Source organism: Corapipo altera, unplaced genomic scaffold, assembly GCF_003945725.1.
Source record: "Corapipo altera isolate COAL_440 unplaced genomic scaffold, ASM394572v1 0, whole genome shotgun sequence".
Classification (NCBI taxonomy): Eukaryota; Metazoa; Chordata; class Aves; order Passeriformes; family Pipridae; genus Corapipo; species Corapipo altera.
In genome coordinates this window covers 20,054,312-20,074,039 of record NW_020884872.1, presented here as the reverse complement: position 1 = coordinate 20,074,039, position 19,728 = coordinate 20,054,312, and the positions used below count along the sequence as shown (strand labels likewise).

The following is a 19,728-nucleotide window of genomic DNA, read 5'->3' as shown; positions in this document are numbered from 1 at the left end:
ACTTACATGTGTGGGAGATTAGTTACTCCTTTTTGTTATAAGATTTCACTGTCATTTGTACTTAATTGTTTCTGTACCATGTATTTTGTGAGCTCTGATAACTATACAAAACGTTTCCTAAACAAGACTTTACAGCCTCTCTTGCCTGTCTCCTTGGCCACTGATTCTTCTCTTGGCTCAGGTGTCCATGTGTAGGGATGAGTTTGTATTGCATCTGTTTCTCCAACACCTCCCAGACATGCAAAGCTTTTTGTCTGCCCTAGATTGTCCTTAACCAAAAAGTAACATGTCGGTGAGATGAAGTTTATTCCCCTAATAGGGCTCCTTTCTTGCTACGCATGCCAGCTGCTGTTCTGAAGGCCAGAACACCTCAACTTCTCACCAGATATGTAGCCAATTATTGATCATCAGTCTTTTTGTTTTCTGTTGCTCTGAAGGTCAGACAGATCTCCAAGATCTCTTTCACATCCTACCAAAACCTACAGCTGGTCTTGACTATCCAGAAATTTTGTAGCGGGGAGTGAGTACATGCTTTAGCACTTTTCCTCTCACAGTATCACTTAGACTTTCCTCTCTGCAGGAGAATGTCTCTGACCAGTCTGGGGACAATGCAGGGAGAAAATGTCAGTTTTCAAAGAAAGAAGCTCCAGGAAAATGTCATAGATTCCTGGCATTAAATGTTATAGAGACTCCTTGTTGGATTTTGGAGATTTGTTGGGAGCAGCAATGCACATCTGCTCAGGCACATCTGTAATGATCATTTACCTGAATCAGTCAGAGGAAACCCAAAAGCAGAGAAAAATATTATGATTTTACAAAGTTAGTAATAATTTTTAGTGAATCTTCTTTTGTGCCTGAGAATGGAACACAGAAATTTCTTCAGTCATGTTTTACTACTTTAGTTGCTTCAATTAGACCAACAAATTTTACATGATGAGTGTCAGATCACTTACGTACATTCCAATAGGTAGTCACCAAACTTATTTCCTCAGCTTAGTTGTGGCTTTTGAAAATCATGGCCAAAATCACTAGGCAGACTAACCAAAATATGTTTTAACAAAATTTAGTCATGTTAATTTTGTCCTATGCATTCTTATTGTCATCATTGTTTGTTATTGCTGTGATGGGGGTGACAAGAGGTTGGCTTTATCAAGATCGTGTGTGATATATTGTATAAATGCATTGGGAATTACAGTATTTTGACTAGAAAACCTTGTAAAAAGCAAGATGAAACAGAGAGATGAGGCGAAATCAGATGTCGAAAAATGAAAGGTTGGGCAAGTTCAGTTAGAAAACGTAGGCATATGCACATGATACTTAGGAAGAAACAGGTCACCATTTGCTAGTTTGATGTTTATTGTATGAATTAGTTGCTTTGAATTTAAGAGCGAGATGGATAGTATGTAGTGGAAGATCCTTCAGACATATCAGCATATTAGCAGGTGTCTGTTGTTCAAGAAGCTTGCAATAGGTGCAGTTCAAGAATGTCACAAATGAAATGTGATAGTGCAAATTGTGACTGTCGTTAATAAGCTCTGTATTGATTTTGATTTCTAAAATTGCACCTGTGGGCATACACATGAACTATTCCTTCTGACTGCTCAGCATTTACTACGCATAGTGTGGTTATTCTTGAAAGTCATATGGCACACTTTCTGTTCACTGAAAAATAGTGAACTGTTGTAATAACATTTTTAAAAATAGACATATTTAAAATAACATGAACATTCTTTAAATTTACAGCTGTTTCATGGTTTTATTTATATATTCCCTGATGCTTTTCTTGTTACTTGGTGAATCATGGTTAACTGAAGTCTGATTTTATTCATGAAATATTACTTAATCAGTACTTTCTGGCCTATCAACCAAGTCAGAAAAAAGTATCTATCTAGCTAGAACATGAACTTGTCTCTTTTGCGCCTTTACACGGTGCTGGAGAGATGAGGAAACTATTTCAGTCGTGGCTAACTTCTGAGATACGTGTTTTGAGCCTTTCTTTTACAAATTACAGTTTTAAATTGCTGCTAGTGGAATAAGATTGTTGCTCTTTATTTTTTAAAATCTTTTCTCTTTGACACAGCTAAGGCTTCAAGGAAGTTTTTCATTGATAGTAAAGAGGATGTTAACATTGCAAAATGAGATGGTAAAAAGCCTTATCCTTTGATTTTTAAATTAAGCTGGTGATTAAGGCATAACTCAGACCTTTTAGGACTGGACTGTTTGATTTTTAGAGCACATTAAGATGCCACGTTGACCATGCCAGTCACTTGAAAGTGCTTAGTAATAGATATGCAGAGTGGAGAAAAGCAGTTTTGGTTGTAATTGTTATTAATATATTTGGTTTACCTGGAGTGCCAGATTAAGTGAAAGGTGTATACCTTCATGAGCATACACCATGGCACAGGGTAGGGGAGCATGGAGCTCTGCTTTGCCCAAAACTGCTGTCTGAGTTTGCTCAGCAGAGATTTCATGCAGGTGAACAGTGCATCTTCATCTACCCAAAATCTGCTTAACTTGTCTGGACAGAATTGCAGAAATTTGCCCAGGTCAGTGAATTCAGGTTAGGCTGTGGCACTCTTGGAAAGCTCAGGTATGTCCTTGGACATGTACCATGTAGTGTAGTACTGTGTGTGTAGTACACTCCAGAGACACCGTGTCTTCTGCAACCTGCCTGTAATGAGGGACTATGTATGTGCAGTAAATCTGCTGCTTCCCAAAGAGAATTAGGACAGTTTTCCTCTGAAGAAGAATAGAGTTTTCTGCTTTTTAAAGGTTGGTTCACTTGAAGCTTTTATTTTGTACTGAATTATTTTTTTTACATCATGGTGTAGAAATGGAATTACTAAAGGCAGTGTAGTTAAACATACTCCTAAATAATCTGAATGTCTCATGCAACCATCCCACACAGAAACAGAACAGGTAATATAATTGTTCTTTCAGTAAGTTGTTTCTCTCTAAATTAGGCCGTGGAGAGGTATAGGATCTGTATTTCTATTTACGTTTTTGTATGAGCTTGTTCCTAACACTGCTTTGATTTAATGGAACTTGAATATAATTTATGGATAAACATACTGTTATATAGATAGTACATGCTAAAGATTTGTGCTCAATATACAGATTAACATCAGTTAATTTCAGAAGAAATTTCATCTTTAATCAGTCTGTGAACATTTTCACATGGTATTTTACTGTCTAATCTTCACTCTGAATCTGTAAATGAAAGAATAAAATTATCAATTTTTCTCAAAAGTTTATTCAATATAGTGGTGAGAGTTAAGATTTTTTTTTGTGTGAACTGGAGATATTTTAGATATAATTAATCAAAATGGAATTACAAGCATGTCCTCACTGATAGTGTGTTTTTACTTACTCATGGAGATCACAGATTCACAGCTGGCCTCGTAACAGAGGACCTTGACCCAAGCTTGATTTTTTTCATAAATGTGATTACACTGACTTAGTAACTAAATTGTTGTAATGGCATATTTGGAGAGTGAGTGATCACCACAAGAAAAAGCTGAGGTGATTTAGGGTATTGCAGATCCCACACCTGAACTGGAAGAGCAGCCCCCTTGAGTGCCTGACTGTTTAAGTACGAAGTCCGTTTGCAGCTCTTGCTGAAGTCTGTTAAAATGGCCAGGATGTTCTAACTTTAAAGAATGCAATAAGTCAGTCTTCTGCTCTGGTTCAGCTGTGAGGGACAGTAAACTCCAGGTAAGGAGCAGAGGCAAATGGCTGCAGCACCCCTGGTTTTACACCAGTGCCACCGTTTGTGCAGTATGTTTCAAAACAGTCTTTGAGTTGACTTGGGTGGAGCCCATTCCCTTTGAATAATCCAACTTCCCGGAGTTGTATAGTGCCGTATCTTCTCCTAATAAATGGTCCAGGAGATTGGGTTAGTATGGATGGTACCTACTCAGAAAATACAGGGGGAACAGGGAAGGCACTGTCCCAAACAACATCTCTGTTGTAATAGAACAAAGTGGGTTTGCAATTTTTATTATATCTGAGATGGTTAACATTTTTGTATTGGTTGCTCCACGAGCTACAGTGTGATTTAGCAAGCATTCAAAATGTCTGTAACATGAATTGTGTTTATCATCAACCTAAATCAGTTTAAATAAGCTTAGCTCATCTGATACATGCATAAATTTTCCCTTTTATCTAGCCTACTTGCAGTCTTAATAAACAGACTAATCAATCATAGCTGCCTTCTTCTATAGCATGATTGTATATCTCTGATCAAGGAAAATGTAAAATAATTTCTCTCTAGTCCCTACTTAGATCCCCCCATAATCAAGGATTAATGATTTACCTTAATCATTTTTACATTCCTTGATAGAAAAAAAATTTTTTTTTAGTTCGTGTGTTTAAAGGATGATTACATTCAACATTGTAAAACTAAAGAAGTATAAGGTATTTTTGTTTCTCCACAACACAGAAAAGAATACCAGTCTGACTGAGAGAACTCTTTGTAAACACAATGGCAATGATACCATGTTTTGAAGAGTTTGTCCTGTAGTAATGTCTACTCATTCTTTTTAGTTATAGCTGGTTTGAGGCCACTGGCCCCTTTCTTTCTGATTCCAGTGAGTCCAGGACTCTGGCTAGGCATTTTCTCTCTTAATTGAAATATAAAGTGCCAAGCAAAACCTAAGGTTGGCTTCATGTAAGATACTAGAAAAAGCCCAAACAATTAAAACTTCCCTTTAGGTTATTGTTTGAGAGCCTCCTTAATGGATTAGCTGCATCCCCTTATTCCCACACAGAACTGAAACTGGCCCGCAGATAATACTTTTTGGTGAACTACTTACCCTATATATGAATTGTCTATGATCTTTTAATTACATACATTTATAGTATATCACACATTTCATTACTTTTGTCTAGTTAGGCAATTATGAAAAATGTGTAATATGTGAAAGATCAACTTGGACTTTATTTACAGTAGTATTTTACAGCTGCTTACTATACTTTTGCCCTCTAAACAACAAATTCTGCCTTTTGCATGTGCAAAAGGCATCAAGGCAAATTTGTGTTCTAGCTGGTTTATCTCTAAAATATGTGTTCAGAATATGTCCCACTAAGTGCATTTGACAAGATTAGAAAAACAGCAGTTGTCTTGAGAAGTATTCATACCGTAGTAGTTAATGGCAATTTCTTTACTTCTAGTTCAGAAATAGTGTTCCAGATAAAGGTATAGAAAGGAGTTGCTTCAGAATGGTATGTAAATACCTCCTGAGCAGCCAAATGCTGCTTCTGGTATTGTAGCTTAAGGATGCTGCTGCTGTTTCTGCCTCTTCTGCTCAGCACTGACAGCAAACCAGAATTGGTTTGGAGAAATCTTGGTGTTGAACTGTAGCTGCTGGCTTTTATACAGAAATTGAAACATACTGGCCCATATAATACAAACTAGACTTTAAATGAGCTAATCATCTTGCCTTGTTACTAGTAAGTTCAATGTTACAGACTTGCTTAATATTAGAATATCTTCTTATGTCTGTAGAGAAATTAAATTCAGAAAATATGCTTATTTGTTCTTTGAGCTTTCAAGTTATGAACTTTGTTCCAAGAAAGATTTAACATGAATATATTTTGTCATGGAGATGAATCTTTTCCTCTGTATTAAAAATTGAGCATCATCATGCAAAAATAATAATTCTTTTACTGGCACAAAAGAAGTGTGTAGTGCACATTTTTGAACAAACATTGTAATATGGTGTTAAGCAAAAGTATGTCTGCTTGTTATTTACGTGATTCCATTTCATGAATACAAATAATTAATATCTTTAGTCATTTGAGGGTCAGTAATATGCTTCAAACTTTGGCCTGAAATGTAAATGAATCCTGTGTTTTACAAATATATTACTTTAGGGTTTAGAACAATAACCTCATTTTACACTGCAAGTTTCACGATTTTTTTTTCAAATTCTTTATTTTTTGAGTCAAAAGTTCAGCTGTGATAAAATATGACTAAGTGTAAACTTGGTATCTGATATGACATGAGGTCTTTACAGCCATGTTTTTACAAAACATTGCTTCAAAACCCTTCCAGATTAAATGATATCATTCCAATAATCTGTTCATTTCCTTCTTTTAAAGAACTCTAGCTTTATGTCAAACTGTTAATCATAGTGGGATGATTCTGTTTTAAGCAATTTAAGTTGATAAATCTCAATGTAGTAGTGAACTGGAGAAGCTGTTTTCCCTCTTAATGTGTGCGTGCTTTTGATGCCTTTCTATATAGTGATAGATTTTCGTAAATTATCTGCTGAAGAATAAGCCCAAATATTTTAAATTTATTCTAATTAGATAATGTTTTGGAAGTCTGGTAATGTGTAGAGTCTTTGCAAGCTCAAAAAGTGAAAATTCCCCTCATACGTAGGTGTTTAAAACTATGCAAACATCATTTTAAAAAAAGTAATAAATACTATATACATTTTTTTAAAAATAACCCTAGCCCAGAGCAGCAGAAGTCAAGGAAGCAGAGTTGTCCGTGGTGTCATCAATCTAACAACTTTCCTCCGAAGAATGAGGAAGGGGATCAGTAGAAGCAGCTGGGCCAGGGAAGTTAAGTGAAAAGGGAGGAAGGAACATCTGAGGAGGAATGGCTGGGAGGCCAAAGCTTGGGGATTCTCTGAGTTTCTCTACTCCATAGTTGCTTTATTAGCTTGTGTGGCCAATAGTAAAAAATGAGGGAAAACTAGGTATTAAACCTGTTGTTATTGCCTATTATCAGTTTTGTATAAATAAAAATTTGCCAACTGTTTCCCACCGTTTTTTTCCTATAAACTAACCATCTTTATTTATATTAACTTTTTCATCAAAGTCGTATTTTGAGAATTTACAAAATCTCCTTACATGGAATTGCCATTTATCTTGTGGAGATTGTTTCATTCATTCCCCAAAGCTTTCATGCTGCCATGTCTCTCAGAGCATTCTCTTGCTGTGGTCCCCTGTCCTGTAATGAGTGTCTGCTTTCTCCTTGCAGCACTTCATGTCAAGAGTATATGAGCTTTGCTGGAGTCTAGCCTCTTTGCATGTTGTTCTTTTGACTTTTAAGTCGAGTTTGGTTTAGGATTTCACAGGAGAGTGAGTATTAAGACCTCATTGACAGGTAACGGTCTGCATCATTATATTATATTTTGTGTTCCTAACGTTTTGACACAAGTGTATTGGAGACAAATGAGATTGCATTTGTATTGATTTAAACCATTGTTGCTATGCAGCAGAAGAATTGTGTGTCCCTTTGAAAGAGAGAGCAAAACAGGAGGGGCTTTGTTTTTACAGAGATGGAGGAAATAAAGATTTCTGGTACTGTGGCATGTTTGTTGCTACTGGAGTTGAATTGTTGATGAAATCGTGAGGTATATGTTTTTTGCTGTGGCCTCGTCCAGGTTGCTCTATTAACGTCAGCCCCAGGACTTGTTCACATAATTTGAATGATGCTTTTCAGTGACTTTAGAGGGAATTTACGCAGCAGATTTTATTCATCATGTGTTTACTTGGTGTTCTAGAAACTTGTATTATTCTCTTTATGGAACTTTTTTTTGTCTTGAGGAGATACCAGAAGTTTAAAACAGGTGATTTAGCTAAAAACCTTGCAAACACAGCAGATCTCGATCTCTCTCCTATGATGATGTTACCTCAGAAGGCAGGTGCAGAGCTGTTTACTGTAGTCAGACGTAATCGCTCTGTTCTAAATTAAATCTACCCGTGATGGTTAGCATGGAGGTAATCAAATCACTTGCACCATTTGATCTGGTCCCTTCACCTTTCATTATCAAAGCCCATTTAAACTGCTTTAAACTAGAACTGAACTGATAAAACAGATAAATTCATGCATCTGTGATCACATTTTCCTACCACTGTATTTTGTATGGAGTCTAAAAACCAGGCATAAAACAGCCTAAAACCAGTGACAATTTATTGCATACTGTACCTTGTCAGCTGAACAATTCTATTAATTTAGCCACTCTTAGTTTTGTTTTGAACAATGCAGAATAGCTTTTCATTACCATATGGTATTTTTAACTGACATAGGAGATAAAAATTAACGTTCTGCCCTTAGAAATTACCTTATTTCCTTCTGGATCGTAGGCAGTATGTAAGAAGTTAGGCCATTTCTTTAAAAACATAGTGACTTCTTTCCCCTAGTAATTTCAATTTAACAGTTGAAAACAACAGTCATTTCCTGTGGATGGTGTGTAATCTCACATAATTAATAGGCTTTTTAGCCCAATATTGGAATAAAACCAGTTGATGCTCTGTTCTTCCCATCCCCATTTGTATTATACCTGTTCGGTACAGTGAATGTTAACTAAACAGACCTAAAAGCAAAAAAAAAGTGGGCTATTAGCAGAATTTGTATGAACCTCTTAGTTCCCATGCCTTTTTGAAAAGCTATCATTATTAGCTTTGGTTTGCTCATCAATGGCGTTTGATTGTCGATAATCCTCAGGTTTGAATTCTGCTGTTGAGTTGGTCCCATCTGCAATACCTTTGATCTGGCACCTAAGGAAATTAGCCCATTGAAGGCAAAGTAGCCACTGAGACTTGATTCCTGATTAGTTTTGCAGGCATTCCTAATGCTTTTTCATCTAATTAGTAAATCACGACCTAAATTAGGCCCACCAAGCTGAAATAGAGGTTGAGGGATGTGGTCAAGTCTTAAAAACAAGATGTGGTTGCTACTGTATGCAGTGCAGATGTGACTGGGTTTTGCAGAAGTCCGGGACTCAGGAAAGGGTTGACAGGGTGCATCTTTTTTCCAAGTCAGTTTAAACAACAACTGAAGTTATTTACCTCTTGGAGCTGGCAGAACAGTTGAAGTATTTCTGAATTTGTAAAGATTTGGGAGGAGAGGGAGCAATTGCAAAATGAGTTTCTGTGTGGTGCACCATCTTTTGAAAGGTTTGAATTGAGTGTTGAGCCTACTGAAACAAACTCCCCTCACATTTGTAGGGTATTTGGTGATGTTAAAGGCTAAGTTATGGCTTTGGATTTGCATGGATTTTGGAAAGTAACAGCATAGCTCATAGCTCGGGTATCTTCATGTAAGAGTATCTTTACCAAATACTGGTGCTGGTGCACACAGTAACAAGTGAGTGTTTACTGCATTTTTGAATATTAGTCAAAGTCCATATTGATGAAAGACAGTCAAGTGTAACTCATCTTCCCTGTGAAGCAGACAAATGGTTGAATAAGTTTCAGTCAGATACAGTTGTTAGTATCTGTCTATGGCAACAACACTGCAAAAAGTGGTATTGGGGTATGGTCTCTACAGATTAGTGCAAATTTCACTTTGACACATCTTATTAGCAGTAATGTGCAAGAAAAAAAAACCTTTGATTTTCCAATGTCAGTTTTATTCCCACTTATTATGGGACTAATATAATGAAGAGCAACATAGAATCCCAAGTCTCTAAGGCCATACAGCAAGAAGTGCAAAACCTCCCATCAAGGCTGTATTAAATCTGCCTAGCCATGGCAGAGCTCCTCATGGTGGAGTTCTCCCAGTCCCTAAGTGGCCTGCATCCTCCTGGGGTCACCTACAGTGTGGTGGCAGCTGGGACCCTCCAGGCTTTGTGCTTTCAGCTGTTGGGCTTTCATAGGGGTTTCAGTAGGGAACAAATTGCAAAGCATGTGAATACCAATATTGTATGGTTGGACTTGATATTAAAGGTCTTTTCCAACCTAGATGATTATATGATTTTATGTACAACTTTTGGCTCCAGCCCTTCTACTGCCTACATAACCTGGCAAAATTGAGTATGAACTCAATTGAGTATTTTTTGTGCTACTAATATTTCCAGATTTAACCATTCACTCTTTTAATGGTAGCAGTAAAAAGTGACTGATATCAAAACTGGGCAGGTGACAATGATCATCACCCTCTTTTTTTTTTTTTAAATTTTACTGTCAGTTGTCTAATTAATGGTGCTTGGTATAAAGGAAGTCAGGTGTTGATTTCAGTAGATACTGTAAATGTTATCAGGTTTAGTCAACTGTATCTTGGAAATAGAAAACTGCAAAGTTTCAACCACCCCAGCATAAAGAGATAACCTTCATTCTGAATACCCCAAACCCTGAGAGGAAACAGAGAAATTTTAAAAGCATAACAAAGAAACTGTAAAAGATAAAAATAAACGTGGGAGGTGACATAAAAAAGAGTGAGCTTAGAAAGTGTATAAATCCAATTTTTTTGTGCACTTACATGTAGTCCCCTGCATCCCTCCTCTTCTTCCTTGTAAACTGTGTCTCCCTTAGACCTGAAAGCAATGAGATTGTCTTGAGTACCACAGCATCACTGTCATGCCCCTGCTTCACTTGAGAGCCATAAAGTCTCATCCTTTACTTTAATAGCTCCAGTGTGTTTAGTCGAGAGCTTTAACTGAAAATTCTTTGGGAAAGAGGCTTTGCCTTTATGTCTGCTGTCAGAGGGACTTGCCATATTGTGCAACTGTTAAAAAATAACTACTAATACCAGCAATGAAAACAAAGGAAGCAAAAAAGGCAAGAATGTGTGTTTGTGCAGTTGCTGAAAAATGTAGTATACTTTTAGCACTTCGTTCTCTTCCACTAAGAAAGTGCTTCTGCTTTTATTTTGTTGTTTTCTGGAAGATGAACAGAGGGAATATGGAGATAAGCAATTGTAAAGGGAATTTTTGGTTGTCTAAGTACACACACAAATTGGATTTCCCCTCCCCTGCTTCTGGCTATCTGCCAATTAATAATTTGAATTAACAGGAAGCTGGAAGGTTGGGAGCGTGATGAAATTCAATCAACCTTGAATTCAAAGTCAGGGTTGGTTTTTTTTATGATGATGATGATGTATCTTGAAGGGAATTTTGAAAGCGAAAAGACGTGGTGGTTTATATCCTTTGATAAGGTTTGCCTTATAATTTTGGATTTTGTTTCATTTTTTCTGTACATTTTGTCCAGCTAATTACCATGAAATGCTGGTGAGATGAATGAACCCTAAGTGAACTATTATAAAGCAGCTTACAGTGAGCTCTAAGTAAAAATGTTAAGTTCCACTTCCCAAGGTTGCAGAGTTGGAATTGAGATTTAAATGTAATTTTTGGGAATCTGTCCTTAGCTTAGTTTCTCCATTATTTTGAATTACAAAATGTACTTCATTAGGATAATATGGAACAGCTTGAAATATTATCTCTTAATTTCAGTGTTCAGATGATGGTCTGATTCACAAACGTGTTGTGGTTCAAAATAAATGTAGTAATTTTTGGTGCTGCAGGTGTTTTTCTTTGTCTAGCACAAAAATGGCTTAGGTGTTGTACAAGACCAAACATAAGACTTGATAGCAAAGGATTATATCTCTGGATAACACTGTTTTTCTCTATGCGTGCTGGTGACTGTTACTAAATTTTGTGATATTCCAAGCTTTTGAAGCAAGGTGGATTGTGTAGTACATGAAAACAAATATATTTCTTTTTAACACATTTTTAAGCTAATTTAAACAGACTTTAACAATTTGTAATTGTCTTCTGGATTTACCGTAACTTTCATTTACTGTCCAGCTCGCTTGTAAGCATGACCAAACTAATCTAACTGATAGCTTAAGAGTGATTTTAAAATGCTTATGAAATTTTTTCTAAACGATTTCTCTTTAGTTAAGTAGAGAAAAATAAGTGAGTGTATGAATAGATCTCTTAATGTGTCACACAATTTTTTGCTTTAATTTTTAGATACAAGTTACGCCTGCATCGCTGCCTCTGCACCATATTCACACTTGAGCAGAGACATTTTCCATGGCAGGAGCAGTGCTGTAGTGGAGAGTGCCATGGCAGGAGTCTTTGCTGCAGTGATACATCCATTTTATCATTCACCCACCAAAGCCACCTCACCTAGTGTTGACTGAAGCTGATAGAACACGCCTTTTCAGGTGTAAATCAAGGTTACAAAACAAAGGCAGTGGAGCCAAACTTCAATCAGACATCCTGATTTTTATCCATTTGGTTTGGTCTCTTGCTGCTGTTTATAGTAAGGTGGCACCTAATGTAGTGCTCAGACTTAGATGAGGAGTGACACCAAGGACCCCCAGATGCAAATCCCCGGCCAGTGTGAACTGAAAGCTGGTCACACACAGCACCTTGTCCTGCTGCAGCCTTCTTCTTCCACACACTGCAGTCCTTCCTTGCCCACAGTGCAGAGTTCTGCACAAAGCAGGTGAGAGCTGGGGAGAAGGAGCAAAGTTCTGCAGTGAGACCCACCACTCCTAACAGGTTCCAAGCTGGGGTGTGCCGAGCGAGCACATATCTGGGGACTCCATTCTGCCTTTGGTCCTGATCTCTATAGCTAAGCCAACCAAACAAAAATGTGTTTATGATTCCAGTAGTAGTCTATTGCCATGTTTACAGGCACAGTTCAGCTATCCAGGAGTGGTATTTACTCTTGTAGTTTGTTCAGGAGTATTTATTTTCCTTGGTTTTGAGGTCAGAGAGGTTAATGTGTGACTGTATCAAGTACCAGACATGCTTTTAAAACTTTAGAGAGTTTTGAACAAATAAAAGGAAAATGTCAGTTCTCTGTGAAAAGTATAGACCAAGATGTATAATACTGGAAGTTATAATTTGGATTTCAGACACCCAGAGCAGTTTTCCCATGAGTCTCTAGTGGACATTCTTTGCTGAATTTTGCTGTAACACTGTACTAAAATCATAAAGTTGTTCCAAGTGAGGAAAAAAAAAAGGCATATTGCATCTTTTTTGTTGTGTGTCCTGTGGCTTTATGCATACTGTCACTTTTTCATTATATTTGTAGCTCCATAAAATATTTCTCATCATCTATATATAAAAGTATTTGAAACCAGCATGCCATTCATCATCACCATCATCATCAACAACTTCTCTTTAAGTTGTTGTAAATTAATGTAGTGCCTGGAATAGGAGCAGAATAGGAAAACCAGTCTAGCAAGTTCCTGGAATGGCTGTTGTACAGAAGTTGTTATTTGCTATCTTAGTTACAAGTCCAAGAGCTCAAGCGTTTTCTGTCATCTGTCAATACCCCTCGTTGAGTATTGTGATATTGAGATGTGAGTTTCAGTTATGGCCTGGAGCTACACGGTAATGAGCCAAAAAGGGCGGTCGAAGCACCAGGAACACTTTGCAAATTGTTTCACCATAACTAATATTCTTGGGCAGATAAACAGTCCTCTTTACTTCTGTACCATAAGCTTCACCTTCTCTCTGGTCTCCCAGAGTACAGTTGTGCTTTGCTGTGCTTTGCTATGGAAGGAGCCTTCAGAGTCTGTGAGCATCTTGATTGTCTCAAAATTGTTGTTTTATTGCATCGACTAACACCATTTATATTCAGTTATGCGAATTGCTGAACAGGTGGTAAGTTTCCCATTTTGCTAAGCAGCAATCTGTATGAATAACTAGTTATCCTCAGAAAGGAATGTATTAGTGGCATGATTTCTGTTGGCTTTTCTAGAGGTCATGTAGCTTTAATAACGATGAGATCAAACATTTGAGTCTGGACTTTTTTTTTTACTAGTTCCAAGACTATGTGAAAACAGCCTCAAAGGAATCTTTTGGAAGAGTTTATTCAGATGCTGACTATCAATAGTATCTCCAATGTAATTTCAGAAATGAGTAATATGGCTGTTTGCTGCTGAAGTGGAGCTGGGGTCAAAAGTACCGTTTGACTTCTGAATGCAAATGTCTTGCCACATTTCCCTTTGGAAGCAGCAGATAACTAGAATGAACTGAAACTGGAGACAGTGTGTTTTTTATGACACAGATTGAACTCCTGCCAATGACAAATTTCAAGGTACATTGTGAAAATGAAATGATGCAGTGCTAGCTAAAGTGCATGACCTAACTATGAATAGACGTACCCATGTGTACAGCACAGCTCCTACCTTTCTTTACTTGGAGAGAACAGTTTCACATGTACCAAGGTCGACAGAGTGGTTGTATTCTGCAAAGCTCATGTCATGCATGAAAGTACATAAAGACCATCTGGGAACTATAAAAATAGCCTGTCCTGACTAGATGATTTGTGTGGTGGCCAAGGACTGATACGCTCATTCAGGAAATGGCAAAACAATGTCAAACTTGTTGGGAAATATCCAGACTCACTTTCATCCTTGGGAATGGCCTGGTATCTCATGAAACAAAATCCACAAGGAGACTTTAGACCACACGGTTTCTGAATGCCCTGAAGGAGTCTGTGTGAACTGAAGTGGTTCAGTGTGGGCAGTGGAAATGTTAAGATTGTTATTAATATTTTAAGATTTCAGGCTTGGTATATCTGAAACAGATTGAGAGTGATACCAGAATTTAACTCACATCTAAAGATTTTTTAAAATGTTTTTAAACTTTTAAAAGGGTTTTTTTTCAAGTTTTTAAATGAGATTGTGTCAAATTTGTCATACAATTTACTACATTCTGCCACATGTCGGTGAGCTTTATTGAGCCATCTCCAGATAGTTTATGCTATGATCTCATGTGAAGATGGTTTATAAAGCAAGATTGAAATGTTTTCATTGACCGACAGGAATGCAGTACATACAACTAAAATCTGGGTAATGTTGGCCAGACATGGGGTTTTTTTCCTTAAAAACTCAGTCTAGAAAGAATGATTCTAAAACAACAGAAATAGCTATAAACAGTGAAACTCAGTTTCAGCCTTTCTGTGCAGAAGAAGAAATAGAGATATTAATGACTGGTTTTCTGACAAGCATTGATGTGTCACGGGTGACACAACAGCAGCTTTTGAGCACAATTTTAATGAGGTTATCATACCTAAATGACTTGTGTAGAAGCCCTTAACCTGAACACTGTAACCTGTGACAAGTCCGTCTCCCAGTTTTATTGTTAATGGGTATGCTAGATAAAGCTGTTGAGGTTCTCCAGCCACATCAGGTAGGCCAGGCACTATTTTAAATGCTGTCAGGAAGCCTAAGAGATGCTGTTAAGAGAATAGCTGTAAACCACCTCCCTGGTCTGGTTTAACATTGAGCATCTAATTATTGCCATACATTTCTGACCTCAGAACTGCTATTTTATATTGAAGAGAATGTATTAGTGTGAAGGAATTGGATGCTATTCTGTTAAATAGCTTGAGTCCTCTAATGACTCATTTGGTCACTTACTTATACTACCTACCAGAAGAGTAGTGTGTAAAAGCAAGAAATTCTGATGTGCCCTGTTAATTGAGTAAAATCTAACTATGTCTGTGTTATCTTTCATACTTATTGCTGAACTTGGATGGAGATGAGAGATTCGACAGGTCCATGCTATTGTGTCCCCAGTACCTGCAGTAGCAAATTCTGTTTGTTAACTTACCCCAAATTCGGCCAAAATTTAGGCTGATTTATGGGAAATAGAAACTGGGGAGTTTTGACTTTAGAGGGAGTTTGATTTCTGAATTAACACAAAATTAGGGATCTGCTTGCAGCTCTTTGGTCTCCTGTGTGGTTTTTTTATATTATAATTGTATAAAGAGGAATAATGCACTTCTTTCAAATGTGGAAGAAAACCATACCCTGAGGAACTTTTTATTTTATTTTTCCAGGGGTGCAAGAGTATTTAGAAAAATCCATTCTGTCTTCATATAAATAGTTTGATCTTCTGTCTGAATGATGGCAAAATCTTCAGAATAGGGTATTCACATCTAATATTAGTAATATTTCAGATCCTGTCTTGGGAATATTTGCCTACAATGTAGTTTCCTGTTCTTCTGTGTGTAATCGCTTACTTCTGAAAGTGGCATAAGTAAGTATCCTGCTTATACCTAAAGAGTATGGATGATTTCTTGAAGGACAAAATTGTCATTTTAGAGGTATAGTTACAGGCACCAGTTCTGCTGGTGACAAAAAGGTAACACATTTATTCCGCTTGCTGAATACAAGTCTTTATTTGTGTGTGATCTTGGGGGGAAGGGGAAATTAAAGCTGGAGTTTTTTCCAGGTTTTTTGAGCACGACTGAGTGATTTCAAGTGAGGGAATGTAGTGTGGGTGTTTCAGGAGTTGTGAAATCTTTGGAATACCGACTTGAAGCAGAAGCAATTGTGCAACTTTTCTGTTTTATAGCCTCACCTGTAATCAAAGTAAGTGGTGTTTCCTAAATGCCATGAGAGGGTGAAATTAAACAGCAGGAATTAAATAGGAAACCATTTCTTTGCTCTGGGAATGGAGCCTTACTTCAGCTGGCACTTTCACCTGTCGCAGCTCTTGCTAGGCTGCATCCCACAACTTGGCACTGCCTCCATCTTTGCTGTGTGTGCTTCCTTGCCCTTCCACTGCAGCTTTCCTGCCATGCCCCTAGGATGTACATACATGTACGCAATCCTGCCCGTCATCTCTCTCACAATGCAATTTGCTACCAGTCCCCTGAGTTTGAGCCCCACAGTTCAAGCTCAGCTCAGATCTTTCCAGATGTGAGAGTTCATGGTGCCTCTTCTCAGGCCTAGCCAGCTGGTTCCAGAGGGAAGCTCAGGAGTTGGGTTTGCCTTTGCTGCTCCAGCAGCTGGTGGCAGGAGAGGCCATTGGTAGCCTTTGCAACTTTAACAGCCTCCCATTGTAAGGTGCCTTCAGGTGTAGATGGTTTTCCCCTTCAGCTTCACCTCATAGGCATTGTAGCAACTGGCTTTTAAATGACTTCACCTGAGCACAAAATTTAAATAGAAGTGTCTTTATAATCAAAAATGATCCTTATAAAAAAGTAAATAAAAGTTGTACATTTCACTTTAGATAAGCCAATTGCCCCAATTTAAAAACAAACCTGCTACAACAGAGTATTTGTTTAGAAAGTGATTATAAGAGTTGAGACATGATGTTATCACTGGTTAGCTCACATAACGTAAAACATTTTTGAGGGTTTCATTTGATATTAATAGATACTCATTGCATCTTAGTGAATCTGTATGTCTTCCAGAATATTTTACAAATTTAATAATTTAAAGAACTGGACCATATTTAGTGATGAAGTAACAACATTGAACATGCATTCACAGGGCTGTTTGATTCATTGGAATTCATTTTAAGTCAGTGATTTATTTGTTAGTTACTTCTACCTCCACACTGGTAGAAATTTATTTGACTTCCTGTCTCTAGGCTTGTCCTTCCTCCACTACTTCTTTATTTTTATGGTAACAAATATGCAACTCAGTCAAGAGATCAATCATCTGGAGATGATCTAGCACTTGAACCTTCACCCTGAGCATGTCAGCCACCCTCTGCACTAATTAAGAGGTGCTTTGTGGAAGTTCAGTAGCGAGGATGGATGCAGCTCAGCTGGTTGCTGCTGCTGTAACAGAGATAGAACCAGTAGGAACTGAAAGCTCATTTAAAGCAGGACTGGGAGGGGCAAGTGAACAGCTGACACATGGATGAATGTTTCAGATCTTTTTTTTAATATGTTGTGTCAGAGGGATTAAGAGCCATTCTTACACACTACCATTATTGGCAGTTTATGTTATGGACTAACTTGCAGTAGAACTAGAAAGACTGTTGTTAGTTTTGCTTTTTGAGAAAAGCAAAACTTTTAGAAAAAACTAATAGAAATTATTTTGTGCTTGGTACTGACAGTTGAAATGATCAGAGAGGCTAGAGATGTGAATTTATGAAACATGGTTTATAGTCATATTCATCACAAGATGCACTGTGGTCCTTCACTTTAAGAGAGAATGGATGTGGTGACTTAACCTCCTAAGCATTGATGACATGTAATGAGAGCCTCTGTGTAACACCAAAACCTAAACAGAAACATTTAAGATGTATTAGGTAATGTTTTAAGAGTACTTTGGAAAGACAGAGCAATAAAAAGCCATTAATGTGACACTATTAATTCCTGAGGTGGGAGATTAATCTCTATGTAGGAATTGGCATTTGCATGTGCATAAAACTCTACTTTTCTTAGACTATTGTTATCATTATCGATTATATACAAACACCCCATATTGTGTTTTATTTTATTTTGCTGCTTTTTATACTGTAGTTCTTATAAAAGGAATGCAGATTTTATTACTAATTATAACTGATTTTCTTTGTCAGTGAGATATCCCTAAATTATTACTCCCCCTCCAAAAAAAAGCCTTAAGGTGCTTGATCTGGGTGTATAAGTGCTGTATGGGAGTGTCTGTGTCAGGTCTTAAAATAAGAAAGCTGAGAGTTTAAGTTACATGCTATAATCCTCTTACTGCTTAGTTCACATAAAGTAAAACAATTTAAAGTTGTTCATTTAACATATCTCCTTTGCATCTTAGTGACTACATGTCTGTTACAGAGTATTTTACAGTTTTTAATAATCGTGGAAGACTTGTGCATGTGTTGTGTTTAAAGTGTCAGCAGCTAAAAAACAAAATTTCTTCACAAAATATCTGTTGTAGTATTTTTTTCCTTTTCCTAAAGAAAACAAAAAGCTATTACCCTATCAGGTAACAGTGATTTTATTAGTATGAAATGTAGAATAGGTGAAACCTTTTTCTAAGATTTCTTTCACAAGGTTTTTCATTGGAAGGAGGATCATCTGCATCAGTGCATTTGGTGGGGAAAAACTGTCTTTTGAACCTAGGGGATTACATCAGGCATATATTAATAAAAGAGAAAGGAATAATTTCTTGCATTGTTGTGAAAGTCTTGTGCTTTCTTTGCAGGTGGTAGGGTTTAGAATATCGTTTTTCTCAAGCTCCAGGTCAGCTCTCTACAAGTCAGTAGTCAATAAAAATTTAAGTGATGGCTCTTCACTGATGCATTTTATTTGATTGCCTTTTGTTTATAGTACCAAAATATTGCTCAGTGACAGCTGAGCCATGGTAAAAGTGACATTGGAAAGTACAAGTTTTGTTTCCTTTCTGTCTTTGAATGCAATCCCAGAGGACAAGAATGCATTGAATGGTGTATGCTTGTGTGTATTTCTTATGTTTGAAGGAGTTGACTAAATACGAGCAGTTTATTAAGAGCTAAAAATTTCAGCAATTTTCAAATTAAATTTGACCCAAGTAAAATACAGGTACTTAGAAGCAAACAGCTGTGCTGTGATTTAAATCTGTTCTTAACTGAGAAAAAAACAAATGGGAGAGGGAAAAAATCTACTTTATGTTTTTTAAATTATACTTCTAAAATATTTTAATAACTCCCTAGGCTAGCTAAGTGTTATAATCAAATGCTTAGGAGAAAAATCCTTAGCTCATAAAAATAATAAAAGTAAGACGTAAATAAATAGAGCTACAAGGCATTAAAGATCACATGGTCTAAGTCTGCGGAAATAAACTACTGATAAAAATTAGTATGAAGGCCAGCAGAGAAATTTAAAAATCAGTGTCATATTTTGGTTATAATATTTTTTCCTCTGAAATACTTGTTGGGAAGAAAGTATTCTCCACTGTCTGGAGAGACACCTGAAACTACCATCTCGGCTGTCCATAAGTCTGTAGCCATGATGCCCTTTACCCTTCCCAGTGCCTGTTGCATCCCTCACCTTTTCCCATGCGTCTGTGTCTGCTTTTCCTTGTATACAAAGGCATGAGTAGGAAGCAAAGTTAATGCAAGGAAAATATACTTGAATTACAGCCTCTAACAAACCTGTACCATGCATATACAAGTAGTATTTTCAGGAGACTTTAGTCAAATGTGGAAGGATTTTCACTGTGACAGAAAAGACACTTTACCATGGGAGCAGCTTCTCTGCCATATGTCAAGTCCCTGCTCTGAGGTGTGGAGGCACTGGAGATTCTCATTGAAACACTGAAACTGTATA

General features: G+C 37.1%; 1 protein-coding gene across 3 annotated transcripts in view; it reads left to right on the top strand.

Moving 5' to 3' along the window:
• TBL1X (transducin beta like 1 X-linked) overlaps positions 1–19,728 on the top strand; it is a 196,237-nt gene that overhangs the window by 109,142 nt on the left and 67,367 nt on the right. The gene's annotated exons all lie outside the window — the stretch shown is intronic.